Below are 16477 nucleotides of genomic sequence, written 5' to 3' on the forward strand. Positions count from 1 at the left end.
CAGAGCACTGGGGAAAGGCAGGCAGAGAATTCCTTGCTAGCACCTTCTCTGTGCCTGGGAAGCAGAAGTGTTCACATTGCTTCGCAGAATCGCTTTTGTGCAGAAAACAGTAACACTTGTTCAGAAGGAAAGAAAGCATAGAGCCCCAGATTTTATGTTGTCCTGGAGAGCTTGCAGAGCACTGGGGATAGGCAGGCAGAGAATTCCCTGCTAGCACCTTCTCTGTGCCTGGGAAGCAGACGTGTTCACATTGCTTCGCAAGAATCGCTTTTGTGCAGAAAACAGTAACACTTGTTCAGAACGAAAGAAAGCACAGAGCCCCAGATTTGCTGTTGTCCTGGAGAGCTTGCAGAGCACTGGGGAAAGGCAGGCAGAGAATTCCCTGCTAGCACCTTCTCTGTGCCTGGGAAGCAGAAGTGTTCACATTGCTTCGCAGAATCGCTTTTGTGCAGAAAACAGTAACACTTGTTCAGAAGGAAAGAAAGCACAGAGCCCCAGATTTTATGTTGTCCTGGAGAGCTTGCAGAGCACTGGGGAAAGGCAGGCAGAGAATTCCCTGCTAGCACCTTCTCTGTGCCTGTTCACATTGCTTCGCAGAATCGCTTTTGTGCAGAAAACAGTAACACTTGTTCAGAACGAAAGAAAGCACAGAGCCCCAGATTTGCTGTTGTCCTGGAGAGCTTGCAGAGCACTGGGGAAAGGCAGGCAGAGAATTCCCTGCTAGCACCTTCTCTGTGCCTGGGAAGCAGAAGTGTTCACATTGCTTCGCAGAATCGCTATTGTGCAGAAAACAGTAACACTTGTTCAGAAGGAAAGAAAGCACAGAGCCCCAGATTTTATGTTGTCCTGGAGAGCTTGCAGAGCACTGGGGAAAGGCAGGCAGAGAATTCCTTGCTAGCACCTTCTCTGTGCCTGGGAAGCAGAAGTGTTTACATTGCTTCGCAAGAATCGCTTTTGTGCAGAAAACACTAACACTTGTTCAGAACGAAAGAAAGCACAGAGCCCCAGATTCTATGTTGTTCTGGAGAGCTTGCAGAGCACTGGGGAAAGGCAGGCAGAGAATTCCCTGATAGCACCTTCTCTGTGCCTGGGAAGCAGAAGTGTTCACATTGCTTCGCAAAAATCGCTTTTGTGCAGAAAACACTAACACTTCTTCAGAAGGAAAGAAAGCACAGAGCCCCAGATTTGCTGTTGTCCTGGAGAGCTTGCAGAGCACTGGGTAAAGGCAGGCAGAGAATTCCCTGCTAGCACCTTCTCTGTGCCTGGGAAGCAGAAGTGTTCACATTGCTTCGCAGAATCGCTTTTGTGCAGAAAACACTAACACTTGTTCAGAAGGAAAGAAAGCACAGAGTCCCAGATTTGCTGCTGTCCTGGAGAGCTTGCAGAGCACTGGGGAAAGGCAGGCAGAGAATTCCCTGCTAGCACCTTCTCTGTGCCTTGGAAGCAGAAGTGTTCACATTGCTTCGCAGAATCGCTTTTGTGCAGAAAACACTAACACTTGTTCAGAACGAAAGAAAGGACAGAGCCCCAGATTTGCTGCTGTCCTGGAGAGCTTGCAGAGCGCTGGGGAAAGGTAGGCAGAAAATTCCCTGCTAGCACCTTCTCTGTGCCTGGGAAGCAGAAGTGTTCACATTGCTTCGCAAGAATCGCTTTTGTGCAGAAAACAGTAACACTTGTTCAGAAGGAAAGAAAGCACAGAGCCCCAGATTTTATGTTGTCCTGGACAGCTTGCAGAGCACTGGGGAAAGGCAGGCAGAGAATTCCCTGCTAGCACCTCTGTGCCTGGGAAGCAGAAGTGTTCACATTGCTTCGCAGAATCGCTTTTGTGCAGAAAACAGTAACACTTGTTCAGAAGGAAAGAAAGCACAGAGCCCCAGATTTTATGTTGTCCTGGAGAGCTTGCAGAGCACTGGGGAAAGGCAGGCAGAGAATTCCTTGCTAGCACCTTCTCTGTGCCTGGGAAGCAGAAGTGTTCACATTGCTTCGCAAGAATCGCTTTTGTGCAGAAAACAGTAACACTTGTTCAGAAGGAAAGAAAGCACAGAGCCCCAGATTTTATGTTGTCCTGCAGAGCTTGCAGAGCACTGGGGAAAGGCAGGCAGAGAATTCCTTGCTAGCACCTTCTCTGTGCCTGGGAAGCAGAAGTGTTCACATTGCTTCGCAAGAATCGCTTTTGTGCAGAAAACAGTAACACTTGTTCAGAACGAAAGAAAGCACAGAGCCCCAGATTTTATGTTGTCCTGGAGAGCTTGCAGAGCACTGGGGAAAGGCAGGCAGAGAATTCCCTGCTAGCACCTTCTCTGTGCCTGGGAAGCAGAAGTGTTCACATTGCTTCGCAAGAATCGCTTTTGTGCAGAAAACAGTAACACTTGTTCAGAAGGAAAGAAAGCACAGAGCCCCAGATTTTATGTTGTCCTGGAGAGCTTGCAGAGCACTGGGGAAAGGCAGGCAGAGAATTCCCTGCTAGCACCTTCTCTGTGCCTGTTCACATTGCTTCGCAGAATCGCTTTTGAGCAGAAAACAGTAACACTTGTTCAGAACGAAAGAAAGCACAGAGCCCCAGATTCTATGTTGTCCTGGAGAGCTTGCAGAGCACTGGGGAAAGGCAGGCAGAAAATTCCTTGCTAGCACCTTCTCTGTGCCTGGGAAGCAGAAGTGTTCACATTGCTTCGCAAGAATTGCTTTTGTGCAGAAAACACTAACACTTGTTCAGAAGGAAAGAAAGCACAGAGCCCCAGATTCTATGTTGTCCTGGAGAGCTTGCAGAGCACTGGGGAAAGGCAGGCAGAGAATTCCCTGCTAGCACCTTCTCTGTGCCTGGGAAGCAGAAGTGTTCACATTGCTTCGCAAGAATCGCTTTTGTGCAGAAAACACTAACACTTGTTCAGAAGGAAAGAAAGCACAGAGCCCCAGATTCTATGTTGTCCTGGAGAGCTTGCAGAGCACTGGGGAAAGGCAGGCAGAGAATTCCCTGCTAGCACCTTCTCTGAGCCTGTTCACAGTTCTTCGCAGAATCGCTTTTGTGCAGAAAACAGTAACACTTGTTCAGAAGGAAAGAAAGCACAGAGCCCCAGATTCTATGTTGTCCTGGAGAGCTTGCAGAGCACTGGGGAAAGGCAGGCAGAGAATTCCTTGCTAGCACCTTCTCTGTGCCTGGGAAGCAGAAATGTTCACATTGCTTCGCAGAATCGCTTTTGTGCAGAAAACAGTAACACTTGTTCAGAAGGAAAGAAAGCACAGAGCCCCAGATTTGCTGCTGTCCTGGAGAGCTTGCAGAGCACTGGGGAGAGGCAGGCAGAGAATTCCCTGATAGCACCTTCTCTGTGCCTGGGAAGCAGAAGTGTTCACATTGCTTCGCAAGAATCGCTTTTGTGCAGAAAACAGTAACACTTGTTCAGAAGGAAAGAAAGCACAGAGCCCCAGATTCTATGTTGTCCTGGAGAGCTTGCAGAGCACTGGGGAAAGGCAGGCAGAGAATTCCCTGCTAGCACCTTCTCTGTGCCTGTTCACATTGCTTCGCAGAATCGCTTTTGTGCAGAAAACAGTAACACTTGTTCAGAAGGAAAGAAAGCACAGAGCCCCGGATTTTATGTTGTCCTGGAGAGCTTGCAGAGCACTGGGGAAAGGCAGGCAGAGAATTCCCTGCTAGCACCTCTGTGCCTGGGAAGCAGAAGTGTTCACATTGCTTCGCAGAATCGCTTTTGTGCAGAAAACAGTAACACTTGTTCAGAAGGAAAGAAAGCACAGAGCCCCAGATTTTATGTTGTCCTGGAGAGCTTGCAGAGCACTGGGGAAAGGCAGGCAGAGAATTCCCTGCTAGCACCTTCTCTGTGCCTGGGAAGCAGAAGTGTTCACATTGCTTCGCAAGAATCGCTTTTGTGCAGAAAACAGTAACACTTGTTCAGAACGAAAGAAAGCACAGAGCCCCAGATTCTATGTTGTCCTGGAGAGCTTGCAGAGCACTGGGGAAAGGCAGGCAGAGAATTCCTTGCTAGCACCTTCTCTGTGCCTGGGAAGCAGAAGTGTTCACATTGCTTCGCAAGAATCGCTTTTGTGCAGAAAACACTTACACTTGTTCAGAAGGAAAGAAAGCACAGAGCACCAGATTCTATGTTGTCCTGGAGAGCTTGCAGAGCACTGGGGAAAGGCAGGCAGAGAATACCTTGCTAGCACCTTCTCTGTGCCTGGGAAGCAGAAGTGTTCACATTGCTTCGCAAGAATCGCTTTTGTGCAGAAAACAGTAACACTTGTTCAGAACTAAAGAAAGCACAGAGCCCCAGATTTTATGTTGTCCTGGAGAGCTTGCAGAGCACTGGGGAAAGGCAGGCAGAGAATTCCCTGATAGCACCTTCTCTGTGCCTGGGAAGCAGAAGTGTTCACATTGCTTCGCAAGAATCGCTTTTGTGCAGAAAACAGTAACACTTGTTCAGAAGGAAAGAAAGCACAGAGCCCCAGATTCTATGTTGTCCTGGAGAGCTTGCAGAGCCCTGGGGAAAGGCAGGCAGAGAATTCCCTGCTAGCACCTTCTCTGTGCCTGGGAAGCAAAAGTGTTCACATTGCTTTGCAAGAATCGCTTTTGTGCAGAAAACACTAACACTTGTTCAGAAGGAAAGAAAGCACAGAGCCCCAGATTTTATGTTGTCCTGGAGAGCTTGCAGAGCACTGGGGAAAGGCAGGCAGAGAATTCCCTGCTAGCACCTTCTCTGTGCCTGTTCACATTGCTCCGCAGAATCGCTTTTGTGCAGAAAACAGTAACACTTGTTCAGAACGAAAGAAAGCACAGAGCCCCAGATTCTATGTTGTCCTGGAGAGCTTGCAGAGCACTGGGGAAAGGCAGGCAGAGAATTCCTTGCTAGCACCTTCTCTGTGCCTGGGAAGCAGAAGTGTTCACATTGCTTCGCAAGAATCGCTTTTGTGCAGAAAACAGTAACACTTGTTCAGAACTAAAGAAAGCACAGAGCCCCAGATTCTATGTTGTCCTGGAGAGCTTGCAGAGCACTGGGGAAAGGCAGGCAGAGAATTCCTTGCTAGCACCTTCTCTGTGCCTGGGAAGCAGAAGTGTTCACATTGCTTCGCAGAATCGCTTTTGTGCAGAAAACAGTAACACTTGTTCAGAAGGAAAGAAAGCATAGAGCCCCAGATTTTATGTTGTCCTGGAGAGCTTGCAGAGCCCTGGGGAAAGGCAGGCAGAGAATTCCCTGCTAGCACCTTCTCTGTGCCTGTTCACATTGCTTTGCAAGAATCGCTTTTGTGCAGAAAACACTTACACTTGTTCAGAAGGAAAGAAAGCACAGAGCCGCAGATTCTATGTTTCCTGCAGAGCTTGCAGAGCACTGGGGAAAGGCAGGCAGAGAATTCCTTGCTAGCACCTTCTCTGTGCCTGGGAAGCAGAAGTGTTCACATTGCTTCGCAAGAATCGCTTTTGTGCAGAAAACAGTAACACTTGTTCAGAAGGAAAGAAAGCACAGAGCCCCAGATTTTATGTTGTCCTGGAGAGCTTGCAGAGCACTGGGGAAAGGCAGGCAGAGAATTCCCTGCTAGCACCTTCTCTGTGCCTGGGAAGCAGAAGTGTTCACATTGCTTCGCAGAATCGCTTTTGTGCAGAAAACAGTAACACTTGTTCAGAATGAAAGAAAGCACAGAGCCCCAGATTCTATGTTGTCCTGGAGAGCTTGCAGAGCACTGGGGAAAGGCAGGCAGAGAATTCCCTGCTAGCACCTTCTCTGAGCCTGTTCACAGTTCTTCGCAGAATCGCTTTTGTGCAGAAAACAGTAACACTTGTTCAGAAGGAAAGAAAGCACAGAGCCCCAGATTCTATGTTGTCCTGGAGAGCTTGCAGAGCACTGGGGAAAGGCAGGCAGAGAATTCCTTGCTAGCACCTTCTCTGTGCCTGGGAAGCAGAAATGTTCACATTGCTTCGCAGAATCGCTTTTGTGCAGAAAACAGTAACACTTGTTCAGAACGAAAGAAAGCACAGAGCCCCAGATTTGCTGCTGTCCTGGAGAGCTTGCAGAGCACTGGGGAAAGGCAGGCAGAGAATTCCTTGCTAGCACCTTCTCTGTGCCTGGGAAGCAGAAGTGTTCACATTGCTTCGCAAAAATCGCTTTTGTGCAGAAAACAGTAACACTTGTTCAGAAGGAAAGAAAGCACAGAGCCCCAAATTTTATGTTGTCCTGGAGAGCTTGCAGAGCACTGGGGAAAGGCAGGCAGAGAATTCCCTGCTAGCACCTTCTCTGTGCCTGGGAAGCAGAAGTGTTCACATTGCTTCGCAGAATCGCTTTTGTGCAGAAAACAGTAACACTTGTTCAGAAGGAAAGAAAGCACAGAGCCCCAGATTCTATGTTGTCCTGGAGAGCTTGCAGAGCACTGGGGAAAGGCAGGCAGAGAATTCCTTGCTAGCACCTTCTCTGTGCCTGGGAAGCAGAAGTGTTCACATTGCTTCGCAAGAATCGCTTTTGTGCAGAAAACACTAACACTTGTTCAGAAGGAAAGAAAGCACAGAGCCCCAGATTCTATGTTGTCCTGGAGAGCTTGCAGAGCACTGGGGAAAGGCAGGCAGAGAATTCCTTGCTAGCACCTTCTCTGTGCCTGGGAAGCAGAAGTGTTCACATTGCTTCGCAGAATCGCTTTTGTGCAGAAAACAGTAACACTTGTTCAGAAGGAAAGAAAGCATAGAGCCCCAGATTTTATGTTGTCCTGGAGAGCTTGCAGAGCACTGGGGAAAGGCAGGCAGAGAATTCCCTGCTAGCACCTTCTCTGTGCCTGTTCACATTGCTTCGCAAGAATCGCTTTTGTGCAGAAAACAAGAACACTTGTTCAGAAGGAAAGAAAGCACAGAGCCGCAGATTCTATGTTTCCTGCAGAGCTTGCAGAGCACTGGGGAAAGGCAGGCAGAGAATTCCTTGCTAGCACCTTCTCTGTGCCTGGGAAGCAGAAGTGTTCACATTGCTTCGCAGAATCGCTTTTGTGCAGAAAACAGTAACACTTGTTCAGAAGGAAAGAAAGCACAGAGCCCCAGATTTTATGTTGTCCTGGAGAGCTTGCAGAGCACTGGGGAAAGGCAGGCAGAGAATTCCCTGCTAGCACCTTCTCTGTGCCTGGGAAGCAGAAGTGTTCACATTGCTTCGCAGAATCGCTTTTGTGCAGAAAACAGTAACACTTGTTCAGAATGAAAGAAAGCACAGAGCCCCAGATTCTATGTTGTCCTGGAGAGCTTGCAGAGCACTGGGGAAAGGCAGGCAGAGAATTCCCTGCTAGCACCTTCTCTGAGCCTGTTCACAGTTCTTCGCAGAATCGCTTTTGTGCAGAAAACAGTAACACTTGTTCATAAGGAAAGAAAGCACAGAGCCCCAGATTCTATGTTGTCCTGGAGAGCTTGCAGAGCACTGGGGAAAGGCAGGCAGAGAATTCCTTGCTAGCACCTTCTCTGTGCCTGGGAAGCAGAAATGTTCACATTGCTTCGCAGAATCGCTTTTGTGCAGAAAACAGTAACACTTGTTCAGAACGAAAGAAAGCACAGAGCCCCAGATTTGCTGCTGTCCTGGAGAGCTTGCAGAGCACTGGGGAAAGGCAGGCAGAGAATTCCTTGCTAGCACCTTCTCTGTGCCTGGGAAGCAGAAGTGTTCACATTGCTTCGCAGAATCGCTTTTGTGCAGAAAACAGTAACACTTGTTCAGAAGGAAAGAAAGCACAGAGCCCCAGATTTTATGTTGTCCTGGAGAGCTTGCAGAGCACTGGGGAAAGGCAGGCAGAGAATTCCCTGCTAGCACCTTCTCTGTGCCTGTTCACATTGCTTCGCAAGAATCGCTTTTGTGCAGAAAACAAGAACACTTGTTCAGAAGGAAAGAAAGCACAGAGCCGCAGATTCTATGTTTCCTGCAGAGCTTGCAGAGCACTGGGGAAAGGCAGGCAGAGAATTCCTTGCTAGCACCTTCTCTGTGCCTGGGAAGCAGAAGTGTTCACATTGCTTCGCAGAATCGCTTTTGTGCAGAAAACAGTAACACTTGTTCAGAAGGAAAGAAAGCACAGAGCCCCAGATTCTATGTTGTCCTGGAGAGCTTGCAGAGCACTGGGGAAAGGCAGGCAGAGAATTCCCTGATAGCACCTTCTCTGTGCCTGGGAAGCAGAAGTGTTCACATTGCTTCGCAGAATTGCTTTTGTGCAGAAAACAGTAACACTTGTTCAGAAGGAAAGAAAGCATAGAGCCCCAGATTTTATGTTGTCCTGGAGAGCTTGCAGAGCACTGGGGAAAGGCAGGCAGAGAATTCCCTGCTAGCACCTTCTCTGTGCCTGTTCACATTGCTTCGCAGAATCGCTTTTGTGCAGAAAACAGTAACACTTGTTCAGAACGAAAGAAAGCACAGAGCCCCAGATTCTATGTTGTCCTGCAGAGCTTGCAGAGCACTGGGGAAAGGCAGGCAGAGAATTCCCTGATAGCACCTTCTCTGTGCCTGGGAAGCAGAAGTGTTCACATTGCTTCGCAAGAATCGCTTTTGTGCAGAAAACAGTAACATTTGTTCAGAAGGAAAGAAAGCACAGAGCCCCAGATTCTATGTTGTCCTGCAGAGCTTGCAGAGCACTGGGGAAAGGCAGGCAGAGAATTCCTTGCTAGCACCTTCTCTGTGCCTGGGAAGCAGAAGTGTTTACATTGCTTCGCAAGAATCGCTTTTGTGCAGAAAACACTAACACTTGTTCAGAAGGAAAGAAAGCACAGAGCCCCAGATTCTATGTTGTTCTGGAGAGCTTGCAGAGCACTGGGGAAAGGCAGGCAGAGACTTCCTTGCTAGCACCTTCTCTGTGCCTGGGAAGCAGAAGTGTTCACATTGCTTCGCAGAATCGCTTTTGTGCAGAAAACAGTAACACTTGTTCAGAACGAAAGAAAGCACAGAGCCCCAGATTCTATGTTGTCCTGGAGAGCTTGCAGAGCACTGGGGAAAGGCAGGCAGAGAATTCCCTGATAGCACCTTCTCTGTGCCTGGGAAGCAGAAGTGTTCACATTGCTTCGCAAAAATCGCTTTTGTGCAGAAGAGACTAACACTTCTTCAAAAGGAAAGAAAGCACAGAGCCCCAGATTTGCTGTTGTCCTGGAGAGCTTGCAGAGCACTGGGTAAAGGCAGGCAGAGAATTCCCTGCTAGCACCTTCTCTGTGCCTGGGAAGCAGAAGTGTTCACATTGCTTCGCAGAATCGCTTTTGTGCAGAAAACACTAACACTTGTTCAGAACGAAAGAAAGCACAGAGTCCCAGATTTGCTGCTGTCCTGGAGAGCTTGCAGAGCACTGGGGAAAGGCAGGCAGAGAATTCCCTGCTAGCACCTTCTCTGTGCCTTGGAAGCAGAAGTGTTCACATTGCTTCGCAGAATCGCTTTTGTGCAGAAAACACTAACACTTGTTCAGAACGAAAGAAAGGACAGAGCCCCAGATTTGCTGCTGTCCTGGAGAGCTTGCAGAGCACTGGGGAAAGGCAGGCAGAGAATTCCCTGCTAGCACCTTCTCTGTGCCTGGGAAGCAGAAGTGTTCACATTGCTTCGCAAGAATCGCTTTTGTGCAGAAAACAGTAACACTTGTTCAGAAGGAAAGAAAGCACAGAGCCCCAGATTTTATGTTGTCCTGGACAGCTTGCAGAGCACTGGGGAAAGGCAGGCAGAGAATTCCCTGCTAGCACCTCTGTGCCTGGGAAGCAGAAGTGTTCACATTGCTTCGCAGAATCGCTTTTGTGCAGAAAACAGTAACACTTGTTCAGAAGGAAAGAAAGCACAGAGCCCCAGATTTTATGTTGTCCTGGAGAGCTTGCAGAGCACTGGGGAAAGGCAGGCAGAGAATTCCTTGCTAGCACCTTCTCTGTGCCTGGGAAGCAGAAGTGTTCACATTGCTTCGCAAGAATCGCTTTTGTGCAGAAAACAGTAACACTTGTTCAGAAGGAAAGTAAGCACAGAGCCCCAGATTTTATGTTGTCCTGCAGAGCTTGCAGAGCACTGGGGAAAGGCAGGCAGAGAATTCCTTGCTAGCACCTTCTCTGTGCCTGGGAAGCAGAAGTGTTCACATTGCTTCGCAAGAATCGCTTTTGTGCAGAAAACAGTAACACTTGTTCAGAACGAAAGAAAGCACAGAGCCCCAGATTTTATGTTGTCCTGGAGAGCTTGCAGAGCACTGGGGAAAGGCAGGCAGAGAATTCCCTGCTAGCACCTTCTCTGTGCCTGGGAAGCAGAAGTGTTCACATTGCTTCGCAAGAATCGCTTTTGTGCAGAAAACAGTAACACTTGTTCAGAAGGAAAGAAAGCACAGAGCCCCAGATTTTATGTTGTCCTGGAGAGCTTGCAGAGCACTGGGGAAAGGCAGGCAGAGAATTCCCTGCTAGCACCTTCTCTGTGCCTGTTCACATTGCTTCGCAGAATCGCTTTTGAGCAGAAAACAGTAACACTTGTTCAGAACGAAAGAAAGCACAGAGCCCCAGATTCTATGTTGTCCTGGAGAGCTTGCAGAGCACTGGGGAAAGGCAGGCAGAAAATTCCTTGCTAGCACCTTCTCTGTGCCTGGGAAGCAGAAGTGTTCACATTGCTTCGCAAGAATTGCTTTTGTGCAGAAAACACTAACACTTGTTCAGAAGGAAAGAAAGCACAGAGCCCCAGATTCTATGTTGTCCTGGAGAGCTTGCAGAGCACTGGGGAAAGGCAGGCAGAGAATTCCCTGCTAGCACCTTCTCTGTGCCTGGGAAGCAGAAGTGTTCACATTGCTTCGCAAGAATCGCTTTTGTGCAGAAAACACTAACACTTGTTCAGAAGGAAAGAAAGCACAGAGCCCCAGATTCTATGTTGTCCTGGAGAGCTTGCAGAGCACTGGGGAAAGGCAGGCAGAGAATTCCCTGCTAGCACCTTCTCTGAGCCTGTTCACAGTTCTTCGCAGAATCGCTTTTGTGCAGAAAACAGTAACACTTGTTCAGAAGGAAAGAAAGCACAGAGCCCCAGATTCTATGTTGTCCTGGAGAGCTTGCAGAGCACTGGGGAAAGGCAGGCAGAGAATTCCTTGCTAGCACCTTCTCTGTGCCTGGGAAGCAGAAGTGTTCACATTGCTTCGCAGAATCGCTTTTGTGCAGAAAACAGTAACACTTGTTCAGAACGAAAGAAAGCACAGAGCCCCAGATTTGCTGCTGTCCTGGAGAGCTTGCAGAGCACTGGGGAAAGGCAGGCAGAGAATTCCCTGCTAGCACCTTCTCTGTGCCTGGGAAGCAGAAGTGTTCACATTGCTTCGCAAGAATCGCTTTTGTGCAGAAAACAGTAACACTTGTTCAGAAGGAAAGAAAGCACAGAGCCCCAGATTTGCTGCTGTCCTGGAGAGCTTGCAGAGCACTGGGGAAAGGCAGGCAGAGAATTCCCTGCTAGCACCTTCTCTGTGCCTGTTCACATTGCTTCGCAGAATCGCTTTTGTGCAGAAAACACTAACACTTGTTCAGAAGGAAAGAAAGCACAGAGCCCCGGATTTTATGTTGTCCTGGAGAGCTTGCAGAGCACTGGGGAAAGGCAGGCAGAGAATTCCCTGCTAGCACCTCTGTGCCTGGGAAGCAGAAGTGTTCACATTGCTTCGCAGAATCGCTTTTGTGCAGAAAACAGTAACACTTGTTCAGAAGGAAAGAAAGCACAGAGCCCCAGATTTTATGTTGTCCTGGAGAGCTTGCAGAGCACTGGGGAAAGGCAGGCAGAGAATTCCCTGCTAGCACCTTCTCTGTGCCTGGGAAGCAGAAGTGTTCACATTGCTTCGCAAGAATCGCTTTTGTGCAGAAAACAGTAACACTTGTTCAGAAGGAAAGAAAGCACAGAGCCCCAGATTCTATGTTGTCCTGGAGAGCTTGCAGAGCACTGGGGAAAGGCAGGCAGAGAATTCCTTGCTAGCACCTTCTCTGTGCCTGGGAAGCAGAAGTGTTCACATTGCTTCGCAAGAATCGCTTTTGTGCAGAAAACACTTACACTTGTTCAGAAGGAAAGAAAGCACAGAGCACCAGATTCTATGTTGTCCTGGAGAGCTTGCAGAGCACTGGGGAAAGGCAGGCAGAGAATACCTTGCTAGCACCTTCTCTGTGCCTGGGAAGCAGAAGTGTTCACATTGCTTCGCAAGAATCGCTTTTGTGCAGAAAACAGTAACACTTGTTCAGAACTAAAGAAAGCACAGAGCCCCAGATTCTATGTTGTCCTGGAGAGCTTGCAGAGCACTGGGGAAAGGCAGGCAGAGAATTCCCTGCTAGCACCTTCTCTGTGCCTGTTCACATTGCTCCGCAGAATCGCTTTTGTGCAGAAAACAGTAACACTTGTTCAGAACGAAAGAAAGCACAGAGCCCCAGATTCTATGTTGTCCTGGAGAGCTTGCAGAGCACTGGGGAAAGGCAGGCAGAGAATTCCTTGCTAGCACCTTCTCTGTGCCTGGGAAGCAGAAGTGTTCACATTGCTTCGCAGAATCGCTTTTGTGCAGAAAACAGTAACACTTGTTCAGAAGGAAAGAAAGCACAGAGCCCCAGATTCTATGTTGTCCTGGAGAGCTTGCAGAGCACTGGGGAAAGGCAGGCAGAGAATTCCTTGCTAGCACCTTCTCTGTGCCTGGGAAGCAGAAGTGTTCACATTGCTTCGCAGAATCGCTTTTGTGCAGAAAACAGTAACACTTGTTCAGAATGAAAGAAAGCACAGAGCCCCAGATTCTATGTTGTCCTGGAGAGCTTGCAGAGCACTGGGGAAAGGCAGGCAGAGAATTCCCTGCTAGCACCTTCTCTGTGCCTGGGAAGCAGAAGTGTTCACATTGCTTCGCAGAATCGCTTTTGTGCAGAAAACAGTAACACTTGTTCAGAAGGAAAGAAAGCACAGAGCCCCAGATTTTATGTTGTCCTGGAGAGCTTGCAGAGCACTGGGGAAAGGCAGGCAGAGAATTCCCTGCTAGCACCTTCTCTGTGCCTGGGAAGCAGAAGTGTTCACATTGCTTCGCAGAATCGCTTTTGTGCAGAAAACAGTAACACTTGTTCAGAAGGAAAGAAAGCACAGAGCCCCAGATTCTATGTTGTCCTGGAGAGCTTGCAGAGCACTGGGGAAAGGCAGGCAGAGAATTCCTTGCTAGCACCTTCTCTGTGCCTGGGAAGCAGAAGTGTTCACATTGCTTCGCAAGAATCGCTTTTGTGCAGAAAACAGTAACACTTGTTCAGAAGGAAAGAAAGCACAGAGCCCCAGATTCTATGTTGTCCTGGAGAGCTTGCAGAGCACTGGGGAAAGTCAGGCAGAGAATTCCTTGCTAGCACCTTCTCTGTGCCTGGGAAGCAGAAGTGTTCACATTGCTTCGCAGAATCGCTTTTGTGCAGAAAACAGTAACACTTGTTCAGAAGGAAAGAAAGCATAGAGCCCCAGATTTTATGTTGTCCTGGAGAGCTTGCAGAGCACTGGGGAAAGGCAGGCAGAGAATTCCCTGCTAGCACCTTCTCTGTGCCTGTTCACATTGCTTCGCAAGAATCGCTTTTGTGCAGAAAACAAGAACACTTGTTCAGAAGGAAAGAAAGCACAGAGCCGCAGATTCTATGTTTCCTGCAGAGCTTGCAGAGCACTGGGGAAAGGCAGGCAGAGAATTCCTTGCTAGCACCTTCTCTGTGCCTGGGAAGCAGAAGTGTTCACATTGCTTCGCAGAATCGCTTTTGTGCAGAAAACAGTAACACTTGTTCAGAAGGAAAGAAAGCACAGAGCCCCAGATTCTATGTTGTCCTGGAGAGCTTGCAGAGCACTGGGGAAAGGCAGGCAGAGAATTCCCTGATAGCACCTTCTCTGTGCCTGGGAAGCAGAAGTGTTCACATTGCTTCGCAGAATTGCTTTTGTGCAGAAAACAGTAACACTTGTTCAGAAGGAAAGAAAGCATAGAGCCCCAGATTTTATGTTGTCCTGGAGAGCTTGCATAGCACTGGGGAAAGGCAGGCAGAGAATTCCTTGCTAGCACCTTCTCTGTGCCTGGGAAGCAGAAGTGTTCACATTGCTTCGCAGAATCGCTTTTGTGCAGAAAACAGTAACACTTGTTCAGAAGGAAAGAAAGCACAGAGCCCCAGATTTTATGTTGTCCTGGAGAGCTTGCAGAGCACTGGGGAAAGGCAGGCAGAGAATTCCTTGCTAGCACCTTCTCTGTGCCTGGGAAGCAGAAGTGTTCACATTGCTTCGCAGAATCGCTTTTGTGCAGAAAACAGTAACACTTGTTCAGAAGGAAAGAAAGCACAGAGCCCCAGATTCTATGTTGTCCTGGAGAGCTTGCAGAGCACTGGGGAAAGGCAGGCAGAGAATTCCTTGCTAGCACCTTCTCTGTGCCTGGGAAGCAGAAGTGTTCACATTGCTTTGCAAGAATCGCTTTTGTGCAGAAAACACTTACACTTGTTCAGAAGGAAAGAAAGCACAGAGCCCCAGATTTTATGTTGTCCTGGAGAGCTTGCAGAGCACTGGGGAAAGGCAGGCAGAGAATTCCTTGCTAGCACCTTCTCTGTGCCTGGGAAGGAGAAGTGTTCACATTGCTTCGCAAGAATCGCTTTTGTGCAGAAAACAGTAACACTTGTTCAGAACTAAAGAAAGCACAGAGCCCCAGATTTTATGTTGTCCTGGAGAGCTTGCAGAGCACTGGGGAAAGGCAGGCAGAGAATTCCCTGATAGCACCTTCTCTGTGCCTGGGAAGCAGAAGTGTTCACATTGCTTCGCAAGAATCGCATTTGTGCAGAAAACAGTAACACTTGTTCAGAAGGAAAGAAAGCACAGAGCCCCAGATTCTATGTTGTCCTGGAGAGCTTGCAGAGCCCTGGGGAAAGGCAGGCAGAGAATTCCCTGCTAGCACCTTCTCTGTGCCTGGGAAGCAAAAGTGTTCACATTGCTTCGCAAGAATCGCTTTTGTGCAGAAAACACTAACACTTGTTCAGAAGGAAAGAAAGCACAGAGCCCCAGATTTTATGTTGTCCTGGAGAGCTTGCAGAGCACTGGGGAAAGGCAGGCAGAGAATTCCTTGCTAGCACCTTCTCTGTGCCTGGGAAGCAGAAGTGTTCACATTGCTTCGCAGAATCGCTTTTGTGCAGAAAACAGTAACACTTGTTCAGAAGGAAAGAAAGCACAGAGCCCCAGATTCTATGTTGTCCTGGAGAGCTTGCAGAGCACTGGGGAAAGGCAGGCAGAGAATTCCTTGCTAGCACCTTCTCTGTGCCTGGGAAGCAGAAGTGTTCACATTGCTTTGCAAGAATCGCTTTTGTGCAGAAAACACTTACACTTGTTCAGAAGGAAAGAAAGCACAGAGCCCCAGATTTTATGTTGTCCTGGAGAGCTTGCAGAGCACTGGGGAAAGGCAGGCAGAGAATTCCTTGCTAGCACCTTCTCTGTGCCTGGGAAGCAGAAGTGTTCACATTGCTTCGCAAGAATCGCTTTTGTGCAGAAAACAGTAACACTTGTTCAGAACTAAAGAAAGCACAGAGCCCCAGATTTTATGTTGTCCTGGAGAGCTTGCAGAGCACTGGGGAAAGGCAGGCAGAGAATTCCCTGATAGCACCTTCTCTGTGCCTGGGAAGCAGAAGTGTTCACATTGCTTCGCAAGAATCGCATTTGTGCAGAAAACAGTAACACTTGTTCAGAAGGAAAGAAAGCACAGAGCCCCAGATTCTATGTTGTCCTGGAGAGCTTGCAGAGCCCTGGGGAAAGGCAGGCAGAGAATTCCCTGCTAGCACCTTCTCTGTGCCTGGGAAGCAAAAGTGTTCACATTGCTTTGCAAGAATCGCTTTTGTGCAGAAAACACTAACACTTGTTCAGAAGGAAAGAAAGCACAGAGCCCCAGATTTTATGTTGTCCTGGAGAGCTTGCAGAGCACTGGGGAAAGGCAGGCAGAGAATTCCCTGCTAGCACCTTCTCTGTGCCTGTTCACATTGCTTCGCAGAATCGCTTTTGTGCAGAAAACACTAACACTTGTTCAGAAGGAAAGAAAGCACAGAGCCCCAGATTCTATGTTGTCCTGGAGAGCTTGCAGAGCACTGGGGAAAGGCAGGCAGAGAATTCCCTGCTAGCACCTTCTCTGTGCCTGGGAAGCAGAAGTGTTCACATTGCTTCGCAGAATCGCTTTTGTGCAGAAAACACTAACACTTGTTCAGAAGGAAAGAAAGCACAGAACCCCAGATTTTATGTTGTCCTGGAGAGCTTGCAGAGCACTGGGGAAAGGCAGGCAGAGAATTCCCTGCTAGCACCTTCTCTGTGCCTGGGAAGCAGAAGTGTTCACATTGCTTCGCAAGAATCGCTTTTGTGCAGAAAACACTAACACTTGTTCAGAAGGAAAGAAAGCACAGAGCCCCAGATTTTATGTTGTCCTGGAGAGCTTGCAGAGCACTGGGGAAAGGCAGGCAGAGAATTCCCTGCTAGCACCTTCTCTGTGCCTGTTCACATTGCTTCGCAGAATCGCTTTTGTGCAGAAAACACTAACACTTGTTCAGAACGAAAGAAAGCACAGAGCCCCAGAT

The sequence above is a fragment of the Strix aluco genome, unplaced genomic scaffold, assembly GCF_031877795.1.
Source record: "Strix aluco isolate bStrAlu1 unplaced genomic scaffold, bStrAlu1.hap1 HAP1_SCAFFOLD_37, whole genome shotgun sequence".
Taxonomy (NCBI): Eukaryota; Metazoa; Chordata; class Aves; order Strigiformes; family Strigidae; genus Strix; species Strix aluco.